Source organism: Gallus gallus, chromosome 2, assembly GCF_016699485.2.
Source record: "Gallus gallus isolate bGalGal1 chromosome 2, bGalGal1.mat.broiler.GRCg7b, whole genome shotgun sequence".
NCBI classification, from domain to species: Eukaryota; Metazoa; Chordata; class Aves; order Galliformes; family Phasianidae; genus Gallus; species Gallus gallus.
Window position 1 is genome coordinate 38,508,562 of NC_052533.1, and position 26,753 is coordinate 38,535,314.

Consider the following 26,753-nt stretch of genomic DNA (forward strand, 5'->3'; position numbering starts at 1 on the left):
CGGCTGCGGGCACGCACGTAGGGATGTGCGGAGCCACGGGAGGGTTGGTGGCACCGGCACTGAAGCACTCCCGGCCCTACCCACCTGTTCTCTCCGGGATAAGAGTATTCCCAATTTTTTGCGTCCGAACGAGGGGCGCAACAAAAATGTCCTACGCTCGTCGCTTCTGCACGGAGCAGCGCGGCCGCTGGGCGCTGCTGCCCCTTCCCCGGGCAGCTCCGGCCGGGCGAGGAGCAGGAGGGGCAGCGCCCGCCAGGCAGCCCCTCTCCGAGGCTGAACGGAAAGGTGGGATGGGGAGCGATCCGCCGGTCGCGGCCGAAGCTCCGCTGAGGCTCAGCTGCCGCTCCCCTGCCCGTGGCCGCTCCGTCGGGCTGCCCATCTCCGGGGCTTGTGCGGAGATGAAGGAGCTTTTGCAAAACTGCTGGGTAGGGTTTGAGGGAATTAATTTTACAATACAACTGCCACGACTCGAAGCAGCCTCGCAGGGCTGTTGCCGTTCGGTTCGAGGCTTCTGCGTTTTTCCTCCAGAATTCCCCTGACTTCACGTTAGGCAGAGCCGGGCAGACACCTCCCGGTGCCGCTCGGATTTCCCTTGAGCAGGAAACAGGGACGGGAGAGGGGATAGGAAACCCGTGGCCGTCCTGCAAAACTAAGAGCTTTACGGTTCGGATCGAAACACGCTCGGCATAAAGTTTTCCTAACGAATTACGGTTTCCGTGCGGTTCTCTGCAGAGAACGGAGTACCTCAAGCTCAGCTCGGACGAGTCTCGCCTCACTCCCCGCCTCGGGTCCCGCAGTCCCTACCCGGCCTGGTGATGGTCGGGGCAGAACCCGGGGCCGCGTTTCACTGCGTTTCGCCCGTGCCAGGCTTGGAGAGCGCGGACCGTCATTTGGGTGCTCGGTCACACAGCCCGCACGCCGCGGAAAATCAGCGATTCCACCCACCGATTAAAGCTACCGTCGCAGCCGCCTGCCAAACTCTTGGGACGCAGTCCCTGTCATCGCCTCTGCTTCACATCTCCCCTCCCGGAGGGTCGGGCATTGCCCCCCACCCAACCGCGATTCAGTTCCGTTCCCGATGCCCCTACGGGGTCGCGCCGGGGAACGCCGCCGTGCAGAGCTGCGGGGTGTTTCGGTCGTGAGTGGGGCAGATTTCCGAATGGGTCCCGCAGCCCTGCAGGTGTTACCTGATAGAGCTGCAGAAGCAGCAGGCTGGTGAAACAGAAAGGAGAGTTAGGTTCGTAAAACTATCAGAATAACCCCCAAACCACAAAAAGAATGTTGAAAGAAAGCGGAGGTCTTTGAAGGGTTACAGATTATCTTGTTTTGTTGCACTTTATTCAAATATAGTCCCTGGGTTTATTCAGATAAGAAGCGCATCCGACTCTAAATGAGCCGTTCCAGAATGCAGCCTCAATTACGGCAGAATGATGCGGTGCTGAAATATTTTCCCCTTCGCCTTCGGGATAGGATTGAGTCCTTTCCTGCTTCTTGGAGGTCAGCGATCAGAAAAGAGCTTCAGCAGACTGTTTAAATTCATGAGGACTAACACTGGTAAACTGAAGCACCCTGCATGGAAGGGCCTAGGAGGAGAAAAGAAGCTGAAAACCATATAACCTATTCCATCAGGCTACTGTGCACATATATATGTCTTCATACGTCACCACATGTAGCCATGTATATCCATTATCCTTACCTATATGAGTATGGATACACACACACAACTGTTCTACACAGACAGCTTAAGAGTTCTGGTCAGCAGAATGCACTGCTATGCTATGCTCCTGTCACCGTGCTCTTCTCCTGGAGTGCTGCTGTCACTGCAGGACATCCATGTCCTGAGCTCGTTTCCTGAGTGCTACATTTGAACAGTTTCTGTGAGGTAATTTGTTTCCTTACTTGATTTTCCTTGCTCTCATTTTGGTGGAAAAAAATAAATAGCTTGCTGTTTCAGGATGCCCTCCTCAATCTGCTAGCATCCAATTCCCAAGAGGCTGCAATACTTTCACCTTTACAGCAAATCTGTGATGGGAATTCACAGATTTTCTCCGGCCACCCAACCCGCCCTCCCTCTCCCATTGATTCAACCAAACACGGAGTGCAGAGCTGGGCAAAGGAAGGATACTTTGAGATGCCATCATGAGACTTTCCACGCTTCCACCGTCCTTCAGAGTCCTTTTTGAAGTCACTAAATCGGAGACTTTTCAGACGCAGTCACTCACACATGAGTGCTTCTTCTTCTTCCTCTCTTCTTCTTCTTTTTTAATCTCCATACCTTTCTTTTCAAGGCTGCAGAGAGCTTACAGCACGCAGAATTATCAGAGGCACATTAGTATGCTCGGGAAAGGCTCAGGGCATTTCAGCTTGATGCTGAACCTCGGTGAGTATTTCTATGAAGAAGCCAGCTCCATCCTTCCACTGCTCGGGCTGTTTCAATCTGTCACATGCAGACAGACTGATCCTTCGTTGGAATGTTAGGAGACAAAATTAATTGAAAATGCTTCCCCTCCTCTCCCCCTTTTATTTTTCTGTTGAGAAGCGCTGCCCTACAGCTGCAGAGCTCACCAATCCATTTGAGTTGATGACGTGGGATTTTCACTGTGTAGAGGTATATAGTCCTGAAGATACAAGAAGTGCAGCTTCAAATATACTATGAGGTGTAAAAAAATCAAACCCCACAGGGTAAAAAGCCAGAGAGCTGCAGTTGAAATATATGTGTGTATACCTTAAATAGGAGAAATCAATAGCTGTACAAAAGCAAAGAACTATTGTATTTAATATTAAATGGGATGGTGTCAAATTATCAGCAATTTTACTCTTTGGTAACCAGTTAAATTTAGCTGCCAATTTATTATGTATCATAACCAATTTGAAAAGGCAGAATATAGACATACCCATAAAAAATGTACATTGGTATCCATAAATATAAGCCCCATACTTATCATGGGGTTAATTAATAAAAATGAGAAGGAGCAGAACACCTTCTTCCAGACAAGGTATTTGGAATAGGAAGAACAGGTATGAGTTACTGAATCAGAAGATGAAAGAAACAACTCAGGATTTGAAAATAAAGCGGTATTCCAGGTAGTCTGATCAGTCGTGTCCTTCCCCTAATTTATAAGGGAAATGATCGCTTAAAAACCCTGTATCTTCAGCAGCAAGATTGTATCAAAGGGAACTGCAATCATTAGTAAAAGCTAATCCAGATCTGATCCTAAGCACTGAAGTATGGCAGTATAACACAAAGTTCAACAGACTGTGCTTGAATCACATTCTTGGCAATGGATAACTTTGCTATGTAAGATCACGTAACTGCTCTTTGTTGCTGGGCCTAAGGCATCCTGCTGGCTACAGAAACAAAACAAGACATGTTTCAGAAAGTGTAAGGCTTTGCAAAGGAGGTGCTTCTGTCATCTTCACATATATTTGGGAAAGCTGCGGAAGGGAGATGGGAAAAAAGTATTCAGTTGGATTTAGTTTTTGAGGTGACATTTCTTTCTCGAAATAGAACTGTGGAAACCTAGGGAGAAGAAGAGAATGAAATCAGGATCACAGAGCCAAACATAACCACGAGCAACACTTCATATTCTGTATTATTCATGCACAGGGATCTCCAAACAGCTCTCTTTAAACGCGTGTATTTCACCCTCCGATAAGCCTAATGAGGGATGCCTATCACCTTCCCCTGGTTTTAAAGCACGATCGCTTACTGGCTTATAGATCAGTGCCAATTGTCAGCCTGACAGCATGCGATGGAAGTATGGGAACACGGCAGGATCCGCGACGTGGCTGTAACGGCCGTAGATCTGCTCTGTTTGAGCTTATTTTTATTTACATGTCTATCCTCGAGACTCCTAAACAGCTGATTTTGGTTTGCTCGTCTGTTTTGGATCACAAATGTAGACTCGGAACGGTATTCAAAGAGCGCGGACTCAACTAACGCTCTTAAACGGCAGCAATTGGAAGCGGCACCCCAAATCCCATTAAAAGACGCTCCGCTTTTTGTTCCAACGCTTTAAGAAGATACATTTTCACCACGCCGAGGCCCCGACACAGCCAGGCCTGGCGGGAATCCGCTGTTAAACAGCCACCCCGACGTGTGGGTAGCGGCCGAACGCGCGTCGGAAGCGGCAGCGTGCCGCGGGGCACTGCGGGCTGCCCCCGCCCCGGGCCTGCCTGGGGGAGCTCCGGCCCGGCCGGGTGTCAGCCGGCGCTTTGAAGCCCCCGCGGCGGGGGGCTGCGCTCAGCATTGAGGCCTCAAGTGCCCCTAAGCGTTTCTAAGTACCGGGCTGGCAGGGCTATGCGCCTTCACAACGAGCTGATGCCCGCGGGTAGCGCTCCGAAACGGCCCATCTGCGGGCAGCGAGACCAAAGACGGAGCGGAGCGGGGTCGTTAGGGGATAAAGGGGGGTCAATGGGCACTTTCTTCCCCAGCTGAATTCCGGCTCGGAAAGCCGCTCTGGCAGAGGCGCGTTCCGCGTAGTCTGAGCTGGGTGGGCTGGGGCAGTCAGAAACGTGTGAAAGAGCTGCTATGGGCAGCCCTAGCCACAGTTCCCTGGGCAGCAGAGGAGATACACGGAAGAAAGAAGGAGAGTCACGAGGAAGAGTAACTAACTTTCTGTTCACGGTGGATATTAGGGAAATTTTCTTCTCCGAAAGAGCGGTGAGGCAGTGGCACAGCTGCCCAGGGAGGTGGTGCAGTCACCGTCCCTGGAGGTGTTCAAGAACCGTGTGGATGTGGCACTGAGGGACGTGGTCAGTGGGCATGGTGGGGGTGGGTCCACGGTTGGAATGGATGGTCTTAGAGGTCTTTTCCAAACTTACTGATTCCATGGTTCCATGGAATCCAAAAGGCCACCCACCACCCTCCAAAAAACAAACAAACAAACAAACCAAAAACACAACCCCACACCAAAACAATACTGAACTCACAACTCACCCCTCACCACAAAACCAGTCTCTATTTTGCCACTGGCCCCGTGAAAGCATCCACACACCCTTTATCTCCAATTAACTCCAGGAAGTATGAGCACCACTCTTTCCTCTTAGCATGGATGGTTGTGTTGATCCTAGCACATTACTGAGGGGAAATTTTAGCTTGAAGAGGTTGAGTTATGCAGATGAGGACAGATAAATGGGCAACATCGCGGCACAACCATCACACAAACGCATTTTCTTCCTTCCTTCCTTCCTTTTTTTTTTTTGGTCTATACTCTTTCCGTTCTCCATCAGTCACGTTCCAGGCAGTTACTGGTTCTCCCGCTGTCCACAGCTATTATGGATTAAAGGGCAGAAAAGGAACGGATGTAATGAATATGAAAAGGGCGTAGAAAAAAAAAGAAGTCTTCTGATCTTTTGTGGTAGGTGTTGGTCTGAATTAAAATACAGCCTCCTTTAGTAAGACCCATTAGAAAGCAGCTGGTGGCCTGATAGGAGTAGTCAGACCCTGATGTCACAGGGTGGTGGGGTCTCAGTCACATAATACTATCATGGCAACATTTCTGCCTACTTTACACCTTATTGAGCCTCCTCAAGATAAAATCCCACCTTCCAGTTACCCTTGTATACATCCCGAAACAGGGTTGGCAAGCTGTGCAACCACCAGGAAAGTAAAACAGTGTCCTGGCATGATGTTAAAGGTCGGAGGGCTGCAATCTCTCCATCCCAGGGAGTGGTGGCTGCTCTCTGCCTACACATGTACTCCTGGTGACCTGGGACCAGATGTCAAGGTGAAGGACATGTTTTTCTTTCTGTCAATACGGTTACAAGAGAAGGAGCTTTCAATGCCTCGGGCAGATGCCCTTCCTTCATCTGCCAGCCCTTGGGAGCAGGAGTGGGACACCGCTGTCATACCAAGAATGGTCAGGGCAGCAAGAACTGATGTTCAAGTAGCAGAGCTGCACTTTGCTAGGCAGGTTGAGCTTTGTCGTATTCGAGCATTTGGTTGCTGTTAGGCAGGGGCATGCTTTTGCCAGGAAGGTGCTCTAAAAGTCCACCTGGAGCTCGAGGATGGCATACAGGCAGCCTGACCATTCATTTAATCACTTTTCTGCCTGTGGTGCAGTAGGTGGGAGGTGCTAAGGGTAAATTTTACTTCATTGCCTATTTACCCACATTAACAACTCTGGGGAGTAGTTGATGAAGAGTGAATGTTATGAGCCCCTGAGTAGAATAAGCACTGCTAAAATCCCATCATTACAGCAGAATAATACACAAAGCCTCCTGCAAAACACAGAAGACTATCCCACTAAGTCAACAAGTATGTACATTATAGAGAGAGGGAAAAAAAAAAAAAAAAAAAAAAAAAAAAAAAAAGGAAAAGACATCCTGAATTTCCACTTAGTAGCTGATCAGTTCTGGAAATATTTGTCCATTTCTTTTCGTCTTTCTCCTTCTAGGGATTTGAGTCTCGCCTGCCCCATTTCATTGCATCATCTACCAGCCCGGATTCAGGTGCCAGGTGGATGGCAAGGTCCTCCTCAGGGAGCATCCACACAGGGCAGGGAGACACTAGTGGGCGCCACAGCAAGGCACCATCCCGGTTCGCTGAGCACTCCGTCAGTCCCTGGGGCTCTCCGATTCCACGCTCTAAGAAAGTGGCCAATTATTTTTCTGTCTGAAAGAGTCTGTGATGTGGCAGAGAATGACAGCTCCAAGGGAGAAAACACCTCTTCATTAAAAAGTGCTGCTAAGCACGCTGAATATCCAGATCCCGGCACCCAGTTGCACAAAGGTTAGGACGAGAGCCAAGAAATTATGCATTTTCATAGATTGACATGTATATATATATATGTTTACAATGTAGGCACACACACTCACATGCACACAAATACACAGCGTGCACACGCACACACATAGTGGCCAAAATTCCTAGTCAGGCAAAACTTGCCCTGAAGTCCAGTTTTGCTTTGGCTTTTGGTGTGATAGGAATCCTCGAGGAAAGAAACGCTAACATTGGTTACCAAATGCAAGAAAAGACTCAGCTTCACAGGAACAAAGATGATCAGGAGTGTGTTGAGTGTAATGATTTAAAAAAAAGGAGAGAGAAAAAGCAATAATCTGTGTTTTGCTTACCTCCGTTTGAGAGGCTACAGTGAGTAGAGGGTTGGGCTGCTACTTTTGTAAGTTCCATTTGCTTTTATTGCCTTTTAAGTGATTTTAGTGATTGTATGAGCTCACTTTAATCTATTAGCAATTATCTCCAACATAAAGATGCAAAATACATATGAACGATGCGACAATGCAGAATTGAGTTTCTTGGTGAGGTACGTTGTGTTGTGGAGAAGAACCACCCTACTGCTGAAGTCAGGGAAAGCTTAAAATGGAAGCTGCACTGGGGATGTGGTGTTTAAGAGCCCTTTGTATTCTTTGACGGTGCCCAGGCATTGTGCAGTGTGGACTCAGCAGGTAGCTGCCCCTCACCCATAAGACGAATTACACCAGTTCCCTCAGAAACATATTCCAGCTACACTGTAGTCCAGAGGCACAGCAATGCATAGAGAAGGGGATGGACTCACATAGTTAATGTTTGAGGCTTGGCCATAAGAAAAGTGGAAATCTGTACTGACAAAGTGGATAAACCCCTGTAATTAAGCCTTTATACATTGTCATGACCAAATTGTTAGGCAGAACCTTTTCCTAACCTTCCTTGCACTTTTGTTTTGAAATGTCCGCCTCTCCATGCTGTATAGCAGTGCCTTTCTCCATGTTCTAAAGAAGGAACCTGTCACAGTGAAGAAGAGTTCAAAATACAGAAATTCACTTTTTTTTTTAACAATTAACCGATTATAGCCACTGTTTTTCAGTAAATATTTTAAGACAATCATTTGTTTTCAGTAGAATTTTCATTTCTTCAACCTCACATTTGTCTTCCTATGTTTTGATGCAGAACTGCTGTTTTTGGGGTATTTATATTCACTTGTTTTCTGCCTTAAATACACTGTAGTGTCACCGTAACAATATACCACTTTTCTATGCTTAGCATATTCATTACATTGTCTTCCTCTCAACTTCTTGATTTGCATGCAAGAAATCTGTGTAGGAGCAAATGCAATCTGCAAGCCAATAACATCCTGTCCCATGGGAGGAAGGAGTCAAAGTGATATGCCTAGCTTGGATGAAGAATACAAAGCACATAAAAGAGAGAGGTCCAAGTACAGTGTGCCAGGTTCAGAAAGCTGCTGCATGAAGAAGCAAAAGGTCTCAGCTGTATTTCTACCAGACATTGGCTTTATTGATGAAACCAGGCCATGAAGTCTACAGCTCATGGGTATCACAGAACAGCCCAGATGGGAAGGGACTTTGTAAGATCATCGGGTGGTAATTTTCCCCAGAGCTCTGCACCTTGACACAGGCTGTCTGCATGGCAGGGGCTGGGGCAGCAGTGGTGCGCTGAGCAGGGCAGCAAGCAGGGACTTCATGTAGCTCAGGCCGGATCCCTCTGCAGATCTGACCTCAAACACCCAGGGCAGAAGCAGTTACACCTCCCAACCAACCCTTTGCTGCCTTCCTTCCTCTATGCTTACTTGCATGAAACAAGAGTTAGAACTTTCCCAATTCAGAATCCCAACAGGCAGTGGCAGGTTGAGCCCAATTGCCTTTTCTGCCTCTCTCACCAAAGTGATACCTGGTGGCAATTGATAGGGCTAAGAGCTAGAATGATGGGCTCGTTTGCAGGTTAGCAGAGTTTTGCTTTGGGCCATGCCCTTTTCTTCACTCCTATTCCCAGTGGTGGCCAGCAAACCTTCAATTGATCCACCCCAGCCATTGATGGGACCTTCCTAATAGTAAGAATCTTCTTAAAATGCATGCCCTCAGCCCAGATCCCAGGTTCTCATATCTGTACTGCAGAGGCCAAGACATGCAAGAGAAGAGCAAGGTGACTCCACGAACCCATACGGTCTGCTCAAGCCTTTCTGACACCACAGTCTTGCAAACACCAGCAGTAGGCTTGCATGCCTGAACTCTGAGCAATGGCTTTGCCAGAATAGTCCTTATATTGCATCCCTATGACCCTTCCTCTCATCCCAACTGGATGTGAATCTGCCAGAAGCTTCTTATTCCTCTGAAAAGATGTGGAATCTGGGCAGTGCATTCAGCTGAAGTTTGCCTCAGTCTATTCATTCAGCTACTGACAAAGGGGTATCTGTTACGTCCTGACTGAATAGGTGACTTGCAGAAGCATCTTGCTTTGGGAAATTCTGACTTTATAAATCTCGCCAACAGTTACAAAGATGAGAAATGGAAACAGTGATTGCAACAACGAGCTTTATAAGAATCTTCAGATTCTTATAACATTCTCATAACACTATATATGTGAAAAAACAAGTTAAAGAAGAAGATTACGTAAGGACATTAGGTATAGCCACGCTGCTGTTAAAGCGGTCTGCTTTAAAACATCCACGCAGGGGCATTTGAACAGTGACGCTGAAAGAAAGTTTCACAATTACATCAGCTTTGTAGGCTGAACTGTTACTATCATTCACAAGAAAATAGTGACTGCACAAAAAAAAAAAAATGATGACAAGGTTTCCCCCCACCTCTCTCAGCACATCTCTTAGCAGCCATGGGAGCAGCTCTCCTTGCCACAGCTCATGTGAAGCTGGCAGAGACGCGGCAGGGCTTCCACTTGTAAGTTCAGATGCAGGTGGGGTCCATTGAGATGGTTCCACGCTGGAGCAGCCCACTTTTGACTGCATCCTCAGCAGACACAGCCTGGCTGAAGGCTGGGAGCCATGCTGCAGGACCTAAGCAGCCACGCGCCTGCCATTTCTTGCTCTCCTTGCACCAGCTCAACCAAGCGGCTTCTGTTGCACATGCTGATGCTCTGCAGTTGAACATGCATCATACTGAAAACTGGGCGTGTAACATCCCAGTGGATATCTGCAGAAATGCTCTCAGGTTGAGTTTGGCTACCTCACTTGGCTCAGCTAACAAAGTGATTTTTTTCCTCTTAGCACTTTCCTCTAGCACATATTCTAATATGGTCAGAGCTTACTAAACACCTCATTCATGGCTACGTAGGCTATGTTTTCAGAAGGAGTAAAAGTGTTTGCAGCTGGAATACATCTTTTTTTTTCCTTTTTTTTTTTTTTTTAACTTGATCATATAATTCACTCAGAAAAAGCAAATACGGGTTTTATCTTCCGATCTTCTCCTTATCCCCTACGTGTAAATTCAAACTAACACTTCTCCCATCTGGATTCCTGTGTATTTAAATTGGAGGCTTGGAATATATATATATTTTTTCTTTTCAGAATAAAGAAAGCTTTTCAGCAGCTGCCACATTTGGGGAGCAAAGGGTTGGGCTGCCTACCATGCTCATGTCTGACTAGGAAAACCACAGCCAGCACTGAAATTACTTTGTCAACCATTTTTTCACATTACATGTTTCACAGCCTGCGGAAATGGGTATCTTCATAGGCAGGGCGAGTTAGCCGAGAGGTGTTTTGCTGTGACTTCATTAAACCTTATTCTTACCATGGGTGTGCCCTTCTCAGCCCTAGGTTGGGCAGGTCTGTGGGTTGCTCAGGCTGAGTAGGACATGAAGGCAGGGCTGGCTGGATCAGGACTGGGGAACAGCCACTCTGGTGGGAGAGATGTCCCAGGAGCCTGCCCACAGGATGGAGAACACTGGCAGGACACTGCAGCACTGTGAAGGAGGGTTTGTGTCCTCCCCATTCATCACTCGCTCTCAATGGGGAGGGAGTCAGAGAGAAGAAGCTGTGTTGAGAATCCCCCAACAGCTTTCCTGCCAGAAATCCAGTGATGAGGAGAAGCAACCACTCTTTGGCCTCCTCCTCACCCTTGTGGGAGCCTCAGTTGCTCCTCATGGGGGGATATAGGGAGGAAAGCTGTGGACACATGCTCCCTGATCCCATCCCTCTTCCTCCTTTCCTGGTACTAGCTCAAGGGGCAGAAAGTAGCAAATCTGCCTGGGCTGCCTTCAGCTTGCTCAAAGAGAGAAAAGCTTCAAAAGCCAGTTGGCAGAGTTTGAAAGCAGCCCCCCAGCAGCCCCAGCATCCCTCCAGATCTGCTTCCAAACCCTGCCAGGCCCATTGTGTTGGGCTGAGGTGGCTGTTCCTTGGCCATGTCCCCATAGCAGCCCCAGACCTGCCCGCTCAGGCTGTGAGGGAGCTGGGTAGGCCGGACCCCCTGACCACACCTCCTCTGGCCACCTCTGTGGGCAGTCAGCATGGGCTGTGCTCTGGTTTTGGAAGGAGGCTGGTAGGAACGTGACAGGCCGTGCTTGCTGACATGATCACAGCTTTTTTAAAACAAGCTTGTGCTGTGTAAGCTGAGGCAACTCAAATGATGATTTTTTCTGCTAGCTGAAGCAGCCTTGCAGGAAACAGACAGGAAGGCAGGGCAGAGTGCTGCACCTCTCGGTCCTATGGGCAATAGGGCAGGAGGAGTCCACTGGTCTTCAGAGATGCTGCCGTACTCTGTGCCCCACCTGCCACCATGTCACGTTTTGCTCTCCTCCTGACTGAAATCAGTGCCAGGACTCCTCTGTCCTGACGCAGTGCCACCATGCTGTGGGAATCAGGTCTCCCATCTGCAATGCAGGATAAATCAGATGCTGCATCCACGTGTGGCTGCTGTTCCTCCTGCTCCCAGTGCACCAAAGAAGGTTCCTTCAGCTGTCTGTCCCTCAGCAGTGGGCTGCTGTGCACCAAGGTCATGCAGCCATGTCCACGCACTCAGAATCATAAAAACATACAATGGCTTGGAGTTGGGAGTGTCCATGTAAACCCTCTAGTTCCAACCCACTGCCATGGGCCATTGCCACCCACTATATCACACTTCCCAGGTCTCCATTCAATCTGGCCTTAAATGACTCCAGGGATGGGGTATCTACAGCTTCTCTAGGCAGCCTGTGCCAGGACCACACCACCCTCTGAGCAAAATTTTATTTCTATTATCTAATCTAAGTCTCCCCTCTTTTAGTTTAAAGCCATTCACCTTTGTTCTATCACTATCAGCCTGTGGAAAAAGTCAATTTCCTTCCTGACTATAAATTCCCTTCAAGTAGTGGAAAGCCATAATGAGGTCTCCCCAGAGCCTTCTCTTCTCCAGTCTGAACAAGTCCAACTCCCTCAGCCCTTCTTCATAGAAAAGGTGCTTTGGCTCTCTGATCATCTTTGTGACACTCCCCTGGATCTGCTCCAGCAGCTCCACGTATTTCTTGTGCCAAGGGTCCCAGGTCTGGACACAGTACTCCAGATGGGACCTCATGAGGGTACAGAGGGACCATCATTTCCCTTGCCCTGCTGGGCACCCCTCTTTTGATGCAGCCCAGGATACAGTTGGCCTTTCAGGATGCAAGCGCACACTGTTGGCTCATGTTAAGTTAGGAGGACAGTGTCGTCTTACCATGAGAAGAATGATCCTCAGGAACTTCTGCTCCATTCAGAGTCTCAGAGGCAGCATTACATCCATGGCGTGCAAAGTCCTGCCTACTGGTGTGCCATTCAGAAACAGCAGTGTCAGCAACAAGTACAGGGAAAAGAAGGTGGCTTTTTCACGTTGGCATCACTACCTATATATATGTTCCAGTTTTTCTATAGATTATGTTCTTAGCCTTACAGCCACATCATTCAAAAGATGTAAAAGAAGAAGGAATTCTAGGGAAAAGTAGTACTCTACACACCTTACTATTCTCTGTTGCTAATTTTAGACAACAGAAGTCTTGGAGGGGCTGAGTATTTACCTCCCTCAGCTTCCACAGTAACTTGCAATTGAGCAGAAAGTTTCTACATATATATTATCAGTATGCTTGCACATGGCAAATAAATGAGGCACTACTGAAAGAAATGGGTCCTATATTTAATTTGCTAAATAAGAACCAACTTCATGCTCTTCAATGAGGAAATTAGAGTTGGGGAGGAGTTGGGCTGTTCTGTTTGCTTTTCTCCCAAAAACAAAGTCCCAAAGAAGCTAATGCTGACCAGTTCTTGCCTAAAGTAGCAATTCATCCAAGCACTTTATTAGAAGATTGACTTGTCTTTTTGTCACTTTATCTTCAGATTTGATGCTCTTGTTCAATGAGAAACTGGGCTTGACAACGTAGTGGCTGAAAGAATCTCATGACTTGCATGCAGACAAGCCAGATTAGAGGTATTAGTGGTTGTCACCAGTTTAGTCAGCCTAGGGCACCAGGTGTGGGCACAGATCTTTGTTGTGTGTCAAAGACTTAGCCAAACCAGACCTTGCTGCTCACACTTAGCTTACTCTTCCCTTGCTTTCAGCAGAATCATTTGCTGTTTTGCTTGGATTCGGTGAGTCTTTTCCAGATTAACCAAGAACGTCTTGCATTTCTGCAATATGGTATGATCAGCACTCCAGCCCTGTCAGTGGTGCATCCAGCACAATCCCATCTCTGCTTCAGTCCTCCATTTTTGTCAAGGGGAAGAAACCGAGACACAAAACTCTGTGCTTGGACAAGCTTGAATCTGTAAGGTTAGAAATACTCAGAGGAACCTTGAAAAAAGCAAAGGAATCAGGTTCATCAACAGTTTATCTATTTTGTTAGTACAGTGAAACTTGAGCCAGAATGGAGCACAATGAAAAGACCATATGTCTTCAAAAGGATTTCCTTTGAATTACGTACAAACATCAGTTTAGCAGATTATTTCATTAAAGGAGCAGAGATTCTGCACTTAATTTATTCCTGGCCTATTGCACATCTCACTGCATGCAAATGTCCAAATGTTTTCTGGGGACAGAGGGAAAGGTTTTGTTGTTTCATCTGTCTCCTTAAGCCCATCAAACAAGCATTTTGACTTCGACCTCTGCAGTCCTGATTTTATGGGGCAAACTGGGTGTTGCAGTGATTCAAAACACCTAGTGAAGCTGCTTATTTTCTGCTGTTGGGACGGTACCTTATGGTATATGGACAGCTTCAGGTCTGAGCTGGTGATACTACAGCGGTAGGCACAGCATCATTTCTCTCTGCCTCATGCCCTGGCCCAGGGGAAGGAGGCTGCAGTGCTTTGCAGAGCGGGGAGCCCACAGCACAGCTTGCTGAAAAACAAGTGGAGAGGTGGGAAGGATCAAATTCATGGCATAAGCAAATACTCTGCAAATCATCAAGAGACCAACTCGATGGCCACAAAGAGATTTTTGTCAAGGGTTTTATACAGCTAAAATCAATTCATTCACTTCATCTGTTTTGAACATACTGGAGATGCAGCTAAAGATGTCACAAATGGTTAGAGTTGCCTGGAAACCTTCAAGGTGTCAATTGACCATATTTTTAGGCGCAGGAATGTTACATGGACACACCACGATTTCACCAGCGATTTCTTTAAAAAACAAATGGAGTCAGAAATCTACAAGGGAATAAAAATATCAGGAGAGTGAAGCTGAGTTGAAGCAGGGTAACTCAAAATCAATATTTTGCTTTTAAACTCTTAAGGGGAGGCCCAGGAGGGCTGCACTCATTTTGTCCTCCTTCCTTATTGTCCTCAGAGGGTTGGCTGAGAAGTGACAAAGCTGCTCCATGCTTACTGCAGGACATTCCTCACTAACAAGCCACTTGTTAGAGTATTCAGCTGCTGCTTCCCTGCCCAGCTCCTGGCCTTTGCTGAACAGCATCAGACCATGGTCAAGCTCGACACAAACAAGAAGGGAAAGAGGCTCCTTTCCATCTACTACACACATGTTGGAGTCCCCCTGCCTGCCCACGTTGCAAGCTCACTTCTGTGCATAAATCTGGGTCACCGCCCTTCCAGCACCCCTGCTACAACCCCTGCAATTTGCACTCAGGGACTGAATTCAACCTGAGTTCATTCTGGGCCACTGCTGACAGGAGGAGGTGGCCACAGAACTGCATCGTGCCTGTACCACGCGTACTGGGACTAGGCAGTGCTGCCAGCCTGGAGTGGGTTTCCCCAGCACTACGGGTACAGAGCGCATAGTTTGCTGTGCTCTGAGCAGATTTTGGTCCAGATAAAGACACCAAAGTGAAGCATCCGTGAAACAGAACCCGTGTCCTCACGTGCTCACATTTGGTGGACTTCAGTGGCCAAGACGCAGGATGGAGGCATGACTACAAATGCAACAGGAACATTTTTTTTTTTTCTTTGAACAAACAGAACTTCAGAGAGCAGTGGCTGGCCAGCTGAATGATGGATGTGACATTAAAGACTCCACCCTACCAACATCGACCGATGCATTCCTCTCACTTTTCCAAGGCATGGAAAAGTGCTTTGTGGCCCTGCAAGCCCTGACCTTGGTGTCATGAGGGCATGTGTGATGGTAGAACCTCTTTCTTCACCTACTAGGCAGCACACACGTCAAACTTCAAAACCATTTCATCCAAATACTAAGGTGATGGAAACTAAGTGCATCAGGAGTTTCCAAGCTCTGGCCCCAAGTCTCTAACAAAAAGTGGGGTGAGCTTTTACTCTGTGCTCTTGGCAAGCCAGTAATGCAGAGGTAGCACAAGCTCAGGGTGAAACAGCCATAGCCCTCATCGTTGCCCTGCTTGGTCCATGGCTATTCTGGTCAGCAGCAGCTTTACCCCAGGTTTTGACATTATCTCTTGAATATCTGTCTCCAGAAACACCTGCTGCAGCAGACACAAACCTTTAGGTTAGGTTCCCATCTCCCTATCCTGTGTGGTTGTCGATGCAGCCACAGGACTTAGCTCCTGCAGACCTCGGCAAGGAGGGGAGCTCTCTGGTGCAGCTGAAGCATAGAGCTACATAACCTTGGGCCCTCTAATCCCTCTCTGGCCATGTGTCATCCAATCACCCCACAGACCAGCCAGGGTGCGCTGCCTGCTCTCTGTGGGATCTGTCTCCCGGTTGCAACAAAGAAAATTCTAACCAGATGGAATATATTCACTTTTATGAAGTGAGTCCTTCCCCTTCTCCTGCCCACTGGAGATTTCCAGAAGCTGTGCAAAGCAGATCCATAAGCACTGCCAGCTCCAGCCTTGGCAGAAGGACTGGGCGCTGCTGCCCGGTGGAAAGCTCACAGCAGAAGAGCATAAAAATGCTCTTGGTTTCATTCTGTTTTCTGTTCTTTTTCCTACACATTTCCACTTGTCTTCTAAATCTTGTACAGGTCCATAACATGCTAAATTTGGTTTACTCCAGCTCCGTGCCCCTGCACTTGACACTGAAATGAACTACGCACGGGGCTGCTCAGACTCCAGATACCCAGCTGACAGATGTGTGCATCAGTGGCACTTCATTAAGTCGTTTGTTTAAAACCCCCAAACAATCCCCTCTCATGCAGATGGAAATGCCAGCCTGCCTCTTAGCAAGGAGATGTGGATTCTGCCTTGGCAGATACGTGTTGATCCGCTCAGTTAAAAAACTTCAAACCCCTAAAATTCTGGTCTTTGACCCTACCCTAAAACTAATTTGAACTATTCTCAGCTGATCTGGAGTTGAAGGGAATGGCTTTTAACTGGAAATACCTTATCTTTAGACAAGTAATTGTTGTTAATTAAACCAGTAAAGAGACATTAGCCTCTGCTTACTTAAGTTTCAGCCTGTGGATTAACAGGTGGTCCTTGATATCCTTTTAAATGAGGATGTTCTCCTGGAATCGGACAATTCTAGCACCCATATCCCTTTCCTGTGAGCTGAAAAATAAGCCTTGCAAAAGAGCAAACTTACCTGCATGGGCACAAAGCATCATTTCCAAAGCTTGTTTTTTCTCTTCAAAACAAAGATACAGCTCTTCCAACTCTGCAATTATTTTAGCAGTAAAAGAAAAAACAAACTGTAATCAGCTGTTAGTAATAGGAATATATATATATGTATATATATTTCCTGCCAATATGTGGAAATAAAAGGAGTGTATGTGATTGCACATGAAGATTTCTCTCTCTGACACTCCTGAAATTTGTGATCACCGTGGTGCTAGAGCTGCACCAATAAGAGTGTGACAGAAAATGGAAAAGAAGCAGGTACAAGATCAGGTAGTGCAAGAAAAAAATATTTGTGGTTATATTTAACATTGCTCACAAACTCAGCTGCCTCACTGTTCACTTGCAGAAGGACAATAACTGTGATAATTGTGGAAATGGTGATAATGCACTGTGAGAAAAAGCTGGGGAGATGAAAGACTGCCTGGAACAACTCAGGTAAAATCCATCTGATGGAGTTGTCAAGCATATTCCTGTAATGCAGGGGGCCCTCGTGTGTCATGTGGCATGTATGCCACTTCCAGAGAGGAGAGATGGACCTTTGAACTGATCCAGCAGTGTGCATGCACAGGTTATTTCTATCTGAGGTTTAAATGCCCTGAATCACGTCTGTGCAACCCTTACCTTAGGCCAGAGCCAAACAGCCCCAGTGAGGCATTGTGGTTACACTTGCTCAGCTTCATAGGGCTCAGATCTTCTAGTCTTGCAGTGTCATTTGCACCTGGGAAAGTGAACAGTTGCAAAATGCCAGCACTTGACACTTATTTCCTGTCAAAAAAGTCCGTTCCATGGCGCTAGTCAATTGCCAGTTGACTCCAGAGAAAGTTTTCCCAGTGACTACAAGTTGGAGAAAGTCCCATGCAACGTATTATTTTCTGAAACGTCAGACGCAAAATCATGTTTTCCTCCTCCTTGCTCCGCTCACATACTGTATCTTAGCAAGCAAAAGAATTCTGGATTGAGTGGTGGGATGGGTCCCAATATATTTAAAGGCTCTTGTTAAAAATGTGCTTAAAACCTGTTGATTTCTTTAATATGGGCATTTACTACTTCAACTGAGTTACTTTAAAGGCTAGATACTGTTTGTGACAGAAGACATCTCCATTTTTTTTCTGCCTATGAGACAAAGCTCTTGCAAAGCCACTGGTTTTCACCCTTGCAGCTGGTATAGCCCTCATCTTAAAAACAGGAAGTGGGAGCACAAATAAAGTCTCACTGCAGCCAATAACAAAGCCAGCAATAAAATCCAGAAATCTGCCCTGGCTTTGTTTCTGCTCTACCCAACAGGCCACGCTTCTTCCCTGGATGCAGAAATAAATTTCTACTTTTCAAACCTTGCACAAACCTCAATTTTCTGTTTCAATTCTAGCATTACAATCCTTTGGTCTTTCTTGCAATGTGTATATTAGAAGAGCCACCAGCAGCAGCTTACTGCAAACTTAAGTGGAACATACCAAGAAACAAACTGAAAACTTTTGTGGAGAACCACCAAAACTACATGAGGCTTCAGTACTCTTTAAAGTTAGAGAAGGAATTCCCACCAAATCTGGTGATTTAGTTTCAAATGTTAATTGAGCAAAAAACAAACGCAGCACTCTGCCTCTCCCAGCAAGATGATCTCTGTATTTGAAGGGTTTCCACCATCTCCCAGACTATCATTACCAAAACAAAATACGGCATTAATGAATCGAACCACTTATTAATGGGTGACAGGAAGGGTCCACTTAGGAGTAAGACTGGAACAAACCCTTCCAGAGATCTGCTCTCCATCTTGCCAAAATTCTCATCCTGCGATTCCTCCTTTTGTTTGGCACCAAAGAGGATGTTGGTGATGGCTGACCCAACAGGGAGCAGGACCTCAGCACTTCGTCCCTCACATTCACTGAGGTGGCTCTGCAAAGTTTTCTGTGCAGAAGAAAAAGAAAATTATTGCAAATACTGGAAACTAGCATGAGTATGTGAATTTAGGAGACTGTGTTTGAATTTGGTGGAAAATGGGGACAGAATATAAATGAACACTAACCACACTACTTCAGAGGGTGCAATAGCTACTGATAAGATGGATTTACATTCTGTTTTTTCACAAGGTAAGAGGGATCCTCAAGTTCTAGAAGAGATAAGCAAACCAGACTTTCAACTCCCCCATTTTGGAGCATTGCTGTTTAAAGCAAAATGCTTACTGACCTTAGTGAGGTTAATACAAAAGGGGATTGGGTATTTGCACATCAGTTTCTGAACCTCCAAAAGAAACACGGTGTCTGAGAACAACACCCAACAGAACACCTGCATTCTAGAAACAACAGTATTTAGAAAAATGATGTATCACTTCAGGCTTGTTTTGTTCAGTTTTAAATGATTTTTGCAAATCATGTAAAACTACCAAGGGGACTTGTTTAGTAGAAGTTTAAATCTTGCTCTAGGATTTCTGCTACAACATATCATTAACTTGAGAAAAGAACTTACACTTACGTGGTGGTGGCTGGTGTGAGTGCTTTCTTTCCTAGACAAGATATATCAGGACAGGAACACTTGAACATTAGAGTATAAACAAATCTGTAAATGATTAGACATGAAAAAAGTCCATCCAATTATTTGACAACCCTTAACTGTCCACTGCAAAATATATGCCTATTGTCTCCAGTGGCCAGAGCAGAATATAGTAATAACAGCAATAATAAATAAAATAGACAGAATACTCTATGCACTATGTGGATTATATGTTATTTTATGATGTACTACAAGGCCAAGTACATGGTGCTGCACTTGGATCAGGACAATCCCAGATATGAATGCAGATTGGGAGAAGGACCTTGGGTTCCCAGTGATGAAAAGCTGGGAATGTGCCAGCAATGTGTGCTTTTAGCCCAGAAAGCCAACAGTATCCTGGGCTTCATCAAAAGAGGGGTGGCCAGCAGGGTGAGAGAGGTGATTGTCTCTCTCTGCTCAGCCCTTGTGAGGTCCCATCTGCAGTACTGCATCCAGACCTGGGGCCCTCCGCACAGAAAGGCATGGAGCTGTTGGAACAGGTCCAGAGGAGGGCCACTGAGATGATCAGAGAGCTGGAGCACCTCTCCTGTGAAGACAGGCTGAGGGAATTGGACTTACTCAAACTGGAGAAGAGAAGGCTTTGGGGAGACCTCATTGCAGCCTTTCATTACTCGATGGGAGCTTATAATCAGGAGTGGGACCAATTTTTTACATGGTCCGATAATGATAGGACAAGGGGAAATGGGTTTATAATGAAAGAGGAGAAATTTGGGTTAGATGTTAGGGAGAAACTGTTTACTCTAAGAGTGGTGAGATACTGCAACAGGTTGCTCTGAGAAGCTATGGATGCTCCATCCCTGGATGAGTTCAAGGCCAGGCTGGATGGGACCCTGAGCATGATGAAGTGGGAGGCAACGCTGTCCACAGCAATGGGGTTGGAACCAGGTGGACTTCAAGGTCCCCAACTCATTCTGTGATTCTATTCTATGCCTACCTTTTCTTATTTTCACATAACATTCAGAAGGTGAAGAGATAGCATAATATACACATAAAATAAATTGAATTAGTCTGGCAATCAGACTCAGTAACTGATCACTTTTAATCCATTGCTTGTATGAGAAAAATCTAGCTCTGAGTCACAATATAAATCTTTGTGTTTTACATTTATCAATGCCGAAATGGCCTGTTAAGGCCATGTCAAACTTTATACCTCTGTTTAAGCCCTATTTATCACAACACCACTTCCAGTATTTTGCTGAATCAGAAGTTGGATGCAGTGCTCCCATGGACAGGCAGCCATATGCCATGTGTGCTGTGGTATACAATGGTTAATTTCCCAGGGGAAAATAAATCTTGCAGAAGTTTCTCTTCATCAGGCCTTTTATTAGACACTGCTCAATCCGAGTCCCAGGAGAGCACGATTTCCTTGGCTGTAATGGCATGCACACTCCTAGAAAATACAGAAATTGGCTGGATGTGCCAGCACTAGTGGCAATACCAAATCCAGCTCGCATGTTTATTATCAAATTATCAAGAAAAAAAAAAATGAAGAAATGAACGTATCTGCACCTGAAGCTACCTGCTGTATCTCACACCTGCCTTTCCTGGCTGCTCACTATGCACCAATCCCTTTCCTTCCACAGTCTTCTCCACATACTGGGATGTGGCACGGGAAGCAGCAGCTCACTGCTATAGCAGAAGCAGATGTGTGCACTGGTGTTCCCATGCCATTGCTTTGCCCACCTGCACCAGTGCTACACAGAGCACTTACTAAAGTCTCAGTGTGTTGCACGTGGCCCAGTATGTCCCTGAGCCAGGGGAAGGAGTCTAGCTGGAAATGACCCTACGGCTGGGTGGGATACCAGGTGTCCCCACGAGGAATAGCAGCCTGGCACATGAGCAAGCCTGCCCAACTGCCTGGAAGGCTGATGGGAAGGAGACCGCTGAGGCAGGCTATGCTTGGTTTCCTTCTGCTTCCTCCCCAGCCAGATTTTCCCCTCTCCCTCTTTCTCACCTTTTCCAGTCTTAATTCACCAGATATTCTCTTAATGGGTTGGCACCTGATGGAAATCAAGAGCAATTTAACATGTTCCTTCTAATTGATATACCAACTACTTCAGCTTCCTCCCTGTGAATGCCATGCTCTTGCTTATCCATTGCTGTTTGTATTTTACATGAGGGACAACCAAATCTGCCCTCAAAAGGACATCACATGAGACCTGTTCTCCTTGTAATGCCATGCTCTCAGGGGCACTCCCCCTTACCACTGGGGAAGAGGCAGCTGCCACCGCTGTAATATGGCTGGAGACTTTGCTGACTGCTGGGAACAAGTCGTTCTCTTCCAACATTGCCTTTCCCTTCTCTTTCATCATATGTGTGCAGTAAGATTTTTCTAGCCAAGACTTTTCCCACCATATTCCTGTGTAGCTACGTCAGCCATGTTGACAGATGCATGCCAGAACCCTACAGTATCAGAGACAAAATTAAAACCAGTTTAGTTCCTGATGGCTTATTTTTTATCTTCACATTCAAAGACTGATTTTTCTTCTTACTTTTCAGCCTTCCTTCTCTCTCTCTCTTTTTTTTTCTTTTCTTCTCCATGCAGCATTGCTATGCCCGGGATGCCCCAGGGTGAGGGAAATGAGACACACACCATGGTAGCTGTTGTTGCTCTCTCAGATGCCTTATTTGAGCATAGGACAGCATTTGAAAAAACATTGCTTTCATCAGCTGTGGCTACTTCAGTTGTTCCCTGTGCTGTGTTTGGTAGCACAAGAACTTTCAGTATCTTTTAGCTCCTATCTGTCCATCTGCAAACATTTTCATGTTTTGATATTGTTTAATGCCCTAATTAATTTCTAGAGGAGGAAAGCAAGAAGGACATACAAATACCGACCCATAAGTATGCATCTCACATTGCAAAGAAGGTCGAGGTAGTGGACCAGATCAGTTTCTTCCATCTCAAACATTTCTGATCTAAGACACCACAAAAAATGAAACTGCTTAATGTCTACCCATTTTGAAGACAGCTGTCTTTAAAACTGCACAATATGCATTTGTAAAAAGTAACAAATTAAACTGAGCCCACTGCAGGAATTATCAATCTGCATCACCAAGGGGGAAAAATAAGACAGGCAAGCCATCTATGTCTAACATGCTGTAGTGAGAGAAGTGTCATCATCTTTGGGTTTTTATAACTAAAATAAATACAAAAAGACAAGTAATTTTCTCACCTAATTTTCCTGTAGAACTGATAATTAAGTGTTGTTGGATGCATCACCGGCACACATTTGTGATAGTTGATATAGTGTCTCTGCATATTTAGAAGCTAAAAATCCTCTCTTATGCTAGAGTAAAAATATCTACTTCATGGCCTTAATATCTATTTCATGGCCTTTTATCTCCTTCATGTAATAATCCAGCTTTTATTTTTTTAAAAGTTGCCATCAATGAAAAGTCCTCTATCTTTTGAATCTTTCATGTATCTCGGTCCTCATAGAAAAGCAATTACTGTATATATTGTAGAACAACTTTAAATATATTGACAAAGCCTTAAGATGCTACCATATATATTTAAAAAATCTACGTTAAAATAATTGGTTCTGACACAGATTCAAAGCTTGGAAGATAAGACTTCTGGTTGGGGTGGAAGTTCTTAGATCAGCCAATAATTTTACTTCACTGTGTGACATTTTGCACATCCTTTAACTTCTGTTTTTATGTGTGAAGTAATGAAAACGAAGCTAAGACAACACTAGACATGGAAAAGGCATCATCACATACGAGGGAAGAGTTTGTTGGCTTTTTCACAAGCACGTACTTACATACCTTCTATGTGTGGCTCATTCCTCATGTAGCAGCTTGGCAATATTGTTTTACAGAGCCAAACCTTTTCATCCAAGAGCTATGCAAAAGGAATATGGACAGATTAAATTTAAAGATACCCAAACTGAAGATAGGCAGTCAGGGCCTTTGACCAAGAGAGTAAAGACCTTTGGAGGTAAGTGAACATCTCTGTACGTGGCCCTTCCTCCTTTAGTGGCTGTTACCATCTCTGCTTTGCTGTTTGCAGCGCTTAGAGGAGATATGAATGCAGGTGGGTTTTAAGCCTGTGAGCAAGAATGGTCATTCTTCTCTTCTGTGTGACCAGCACAATGGTCAATCAAATGACTCTGCCCATCTTCTTGGAAATATACTCAGGATTTCCAGTGTCTGATAGAAATTGACACCTAAGAGCAGAGACAGGGATGCTAGAGACCTGGCTATGCCTGCACAACCTGATAGATGCCTTCAGAAAGCAGCAGGATGGCTGTGCTCCACTTTCCTGCCCACAGCTCCCCTCACTGTGGGATTTTCCACCACAGGAATGCCATAGGACAGAGGCAGGAGCTCTCAAACTCTTTTGACTTCCCGAACCCACACTTGTTTTACTGAGGGCCCAGGTTGACTCCAGCCAATTACTTTGTCTGGTACAAAGTAGTTGTATGTGTCAGAGGATATCTGGAGGCATCTCCTCCTTTTCATGGAAGAAAGAGGTCCTATAGAAGACATATCCATCTGGGAAATTACAGACTTGGCTTCTGCACTTTCTGCTTCCAGTGAGAAATAGGTAAGAGATGAGATACCTTCTCTAACTCACCTAGCCAGCTGTTTGCATGATGATACCCCAGTACCCGCTGAGGGACATCTTTCTTGCCCCTGCTCTGGGGAGCTCCTGGCAGCCCAGCACCTTCCAGAAGAAGCTTAGCCAGTTCACCTGCTTTACAGCACCAAACCCTCCATCCAAATGAGTGCTCTTCCTCAGTCTAAAGTACCAGATGTCCCAGAGCTCTCTTCTGTTCCTCCTCAAACCAGTGTGCCCTGCAGAGACCCAGCCAGGAGCTCTGGCTTGTGCCACCACTGGTGAACCAAGAAGCAGGGAGAAAAACAAGCTGGGGTTAACACTGGGTGAGGAGATATCTTCAAAGGGCCAGCTGGACCCGACCAGAGGTGATCAGGTTAGAGCGGGAGTAGGTGTCAATGGCATCGTTAGCACCCAATGTGGTATCCCACTTGGAAGTGAATCCCCAGTGCAGTCCACCTGGGGAAGTCCCTCACATCCCATTCCTACTGATGAATTCAGCTGCAGCTCTTGCCCTAGAGGAAGAACATGCTGTTATGTCACAGTATGTCTAGGACTCACCTCTGACCACATGGACGGATGGACAGAAAATGCTGTTTCCACACTCACAAGTGGCCCAATGACTGGCTATGGAGATTTGGTGCAGCAGCACCCATAGCTGCCCTGACTGCTCTTAGGCTGAGGTGCCCCATCTCTGTGGTGCTGGCAGAGGTAAAGGCAGACAGATGGTTTGCAAAATTCAGAAACTGCCTCAGAAATATTTGCTTGAGTCTCAGTGCAGGGACCATAATTACTCCAGTGCATTGCTTGTAGGCAGACACCTTTCATTTGGTTTCACTCATTTTGGTTAAAAACAACAACAACAACAAAAAAACCAAACAACAAAAAGCACCTTTCCACCCCCAGAGGTGACTTCAAAATAAATGGTGTTTAAACTGAAACCAAGTGCTTGCACAGAGTTTTTCTCAGCATGACACTTGTTTTAGGTTAAACCATTGAAAGTTCCCACAGTACAGGAGGCTTTGAAGGGTGCATACTCACCACCCATGACACTGCAAATTTTGGTGCTAGCCCATGTTAACTCTTGTGCCAGATATGCAGTAGAGTGCAGTGTTAACAAAACTGCTGTCATTTACCACATCCATCATATGTAAGAACACTGCATGATCATTCTGTGGAGTTATAGCTCCCTGAGCATGGTTAGTCCCATCCTGCCCACCTGGTCTTGCCCTGCTTGTCATTGAACCCAATGGTAATGTCACAGAGGCCAAGCATTGGTGGGTACAATGCCTTCGTAGCAGCATGATAGTCATCAGGTACTTTCAGGACCAACATAACTCCTTACATATTCAAATAATATGTTTAAAACACACTTCTAATCAAACGGCATGTTATTTTTACCAAGTACGTATGAGTAGTTCCAGCTTTCTCCTTTCTGCACCTTCCCTCTTCCCCCACCACTGTTGTGTAACAACCCATAAGATACATGACATTTATCACAGCAATTCCCATCCCTTCACTTGACAATTAGAAATGCCCTATGGGAGGGCTGGAGGTCTGATATTTGTGTTTATATTTTTGAGTTTCAGCATTTCTGTAACCCTTCGTTACCATTGGTATGGACAAAAGTCAGCACTTAGCTCATGACAGCAACACATTCACATCGCTATCATGCATTATCTTCTCAATAGAATGGAAGGGAGCTTGCCGTCGTGCTTGCATAAAGAAGCATCTCCATCAGTATCTTCTGCTCAGCTGATGACCAGTATGTTAATGTCTCCTTACTCCTGCAAGAGAGATGTCAATGTGGGGCAGAGATGAAACGTTATTTCTTTGCCAATGGACAGCGAAGGCCAGATTCTGCTTGCAGTAAAGCCAGGTTGAGCTACTGCTTAGGAAAACACATCCTGACCCCACTACTTAGAGACAAATAATAATAATCTATCTTTTTTGTTGGTTTTTTTTTTTCACATCTAACATAATTTTAGGGATTATAACATCACTGTGTTGGTATTTGCTCATCACCTCCGCTTATTTTGAAGTACGACATGGGCATACCACGCTCAAGGTAATCAGGACAACCAGAATTCAAGTAAACAGGGTGAGTTACTGCAGAATTAAGATGAAATGAAGCAAATTATAATGAGCTTATCCTGGTCCTAGTCCCAGTAGAGCTACTACGATTAGTATTCCTCAAACCACTTGCAGAATAAATAATTAAAACAGCAGCACATTCTGGTTTGCTTAGACGTGTCTGCAAACAATAAAGCATCAACAATCTCACAGAAAACTTTTTGTATTTTGGGGTATTTAGGTTAGGTTCCTTGCTTCCTGCAGTCCCCACAGCACTGCCATCACCACTAGTTGCAAGGGAGGAGGTTTCACAGGCAGTGGCATTCCCCTGCAGAGGCTGCAGCACCACACTGCCCAGAGGCACGGCGTGTTGATTGAAGCATGCACTCTATGTGTCATGTGTCAAGGATGATATGTCACCAAACAGTCCTTGCATCTCTGCACAAGGTGTTGAGATAACACTAGCAAATTGTGGTCTCATGACAGGTTTCTAAAATCTGGTATAACAAATCACTATAAGCTCACTCAGTGTTAGTGTAGATGTCTGTTACTAATGCATAATAAACCTGGAATCGGTTCAAGGAAAGGATTTCCAATGTAAGTTTACAATGAAGTTGAGACACAGAACTGACACCAGCATGAATTACAAGCAAGTTTACTCTGCACTGTGCAAGGGCAGAGTGCAATATTTATGATAAATTATTAAGGAATTTAAGCTTCCCTTCCTTCTGTCTGTGAAGGAGCAACTAAGTATTGGCTACACTGGTTTGCTACTTGCAACTGCTGCATAATCGTGCTGTGAGCGAAATGTGGTATGTGCCTTGTCAGCAGACCAGTTACTGCATGTATTCACCGCTCAAGCTGGCTAACTAGTGTCACCTGGGAACCCCATGCTTTCTCACTCCT

At 45.7% G+C, this 26,753-nt stretch overlaps 3 long non-coding RNA genes across 13 annotated transcripts in view; all 3 read right to left on the reverse strand.

Moving 5' to 3' along the window:
* Positions 1 to 1,298: 1,298 nt before the first annotated feature.
* On the reverse strand, positions 1,299 to 12,304 carry LOC121113110. Its single transcript, XR_005857796.2, has 2 exons — positions 4,940 to 12,304; positions 1,299 to 3,520 (listed from the first exon to the last, which is right to left on the reverse strand). It is a non-coding gene; the product is annotated as an uncharacterized LOC121113110 (long non-coding RNA).
* Positions 12,305 to 13,111: 807 nt separating this feature from the next.
* LOC121113109 lies at positions 13,112 to 19,629 on the reverse strand. 3 transcript variants are annotated; one of them, XR_005857794.1, is made up of 5 exons: positions 19,130 to 19,629; positions 18,414 to 18,571; positions 17,291 to 18,318; positions 16,635 to 16,706; positions 13,112 to 14,025 (listed from the first exon to the last, which is right to left on the reverse strand). It is a non-coding gene; the product is annotated as an uncharacterized LOC121113109 (long non-coding RNA). The 3 variants fall into 3 exon arrangements; XR_005857793.1 differs by having other exon boundaries at positions 17,291 to 18,571; positions 19,136 to 19,629; XR_005857792.1 differs by having other exon boundaries at positions 17,291 to 18,571.
* A 79-nt stretch (positions 19,630 to 19,708) lies between these two features.
* The window catches only part of LOC101749416, a 130,836-nt gene continuing 123,791 nt past the window's right edge, over positions 19,709 to 26,753 (reverse strand). For 5 of the 9 annotated variants that reach the window (XR_005857797.2, XR_005857799.2, XR_005857801.2 and 2 more), the window contains one exon: positions 24,578 to 25,561. This is a non-coding gene — a long non-coding RNA (uncharacterized LOC101749416). Of the gene's footprint in view, positions 25,562 to 26,753 lie in introns of all 9 variants that reach the window. The other 4 variants (XR_005857804.2, XR_005857805.2, XR_005857802.2 and 1 more) reach the window with 4 other exon arrangements.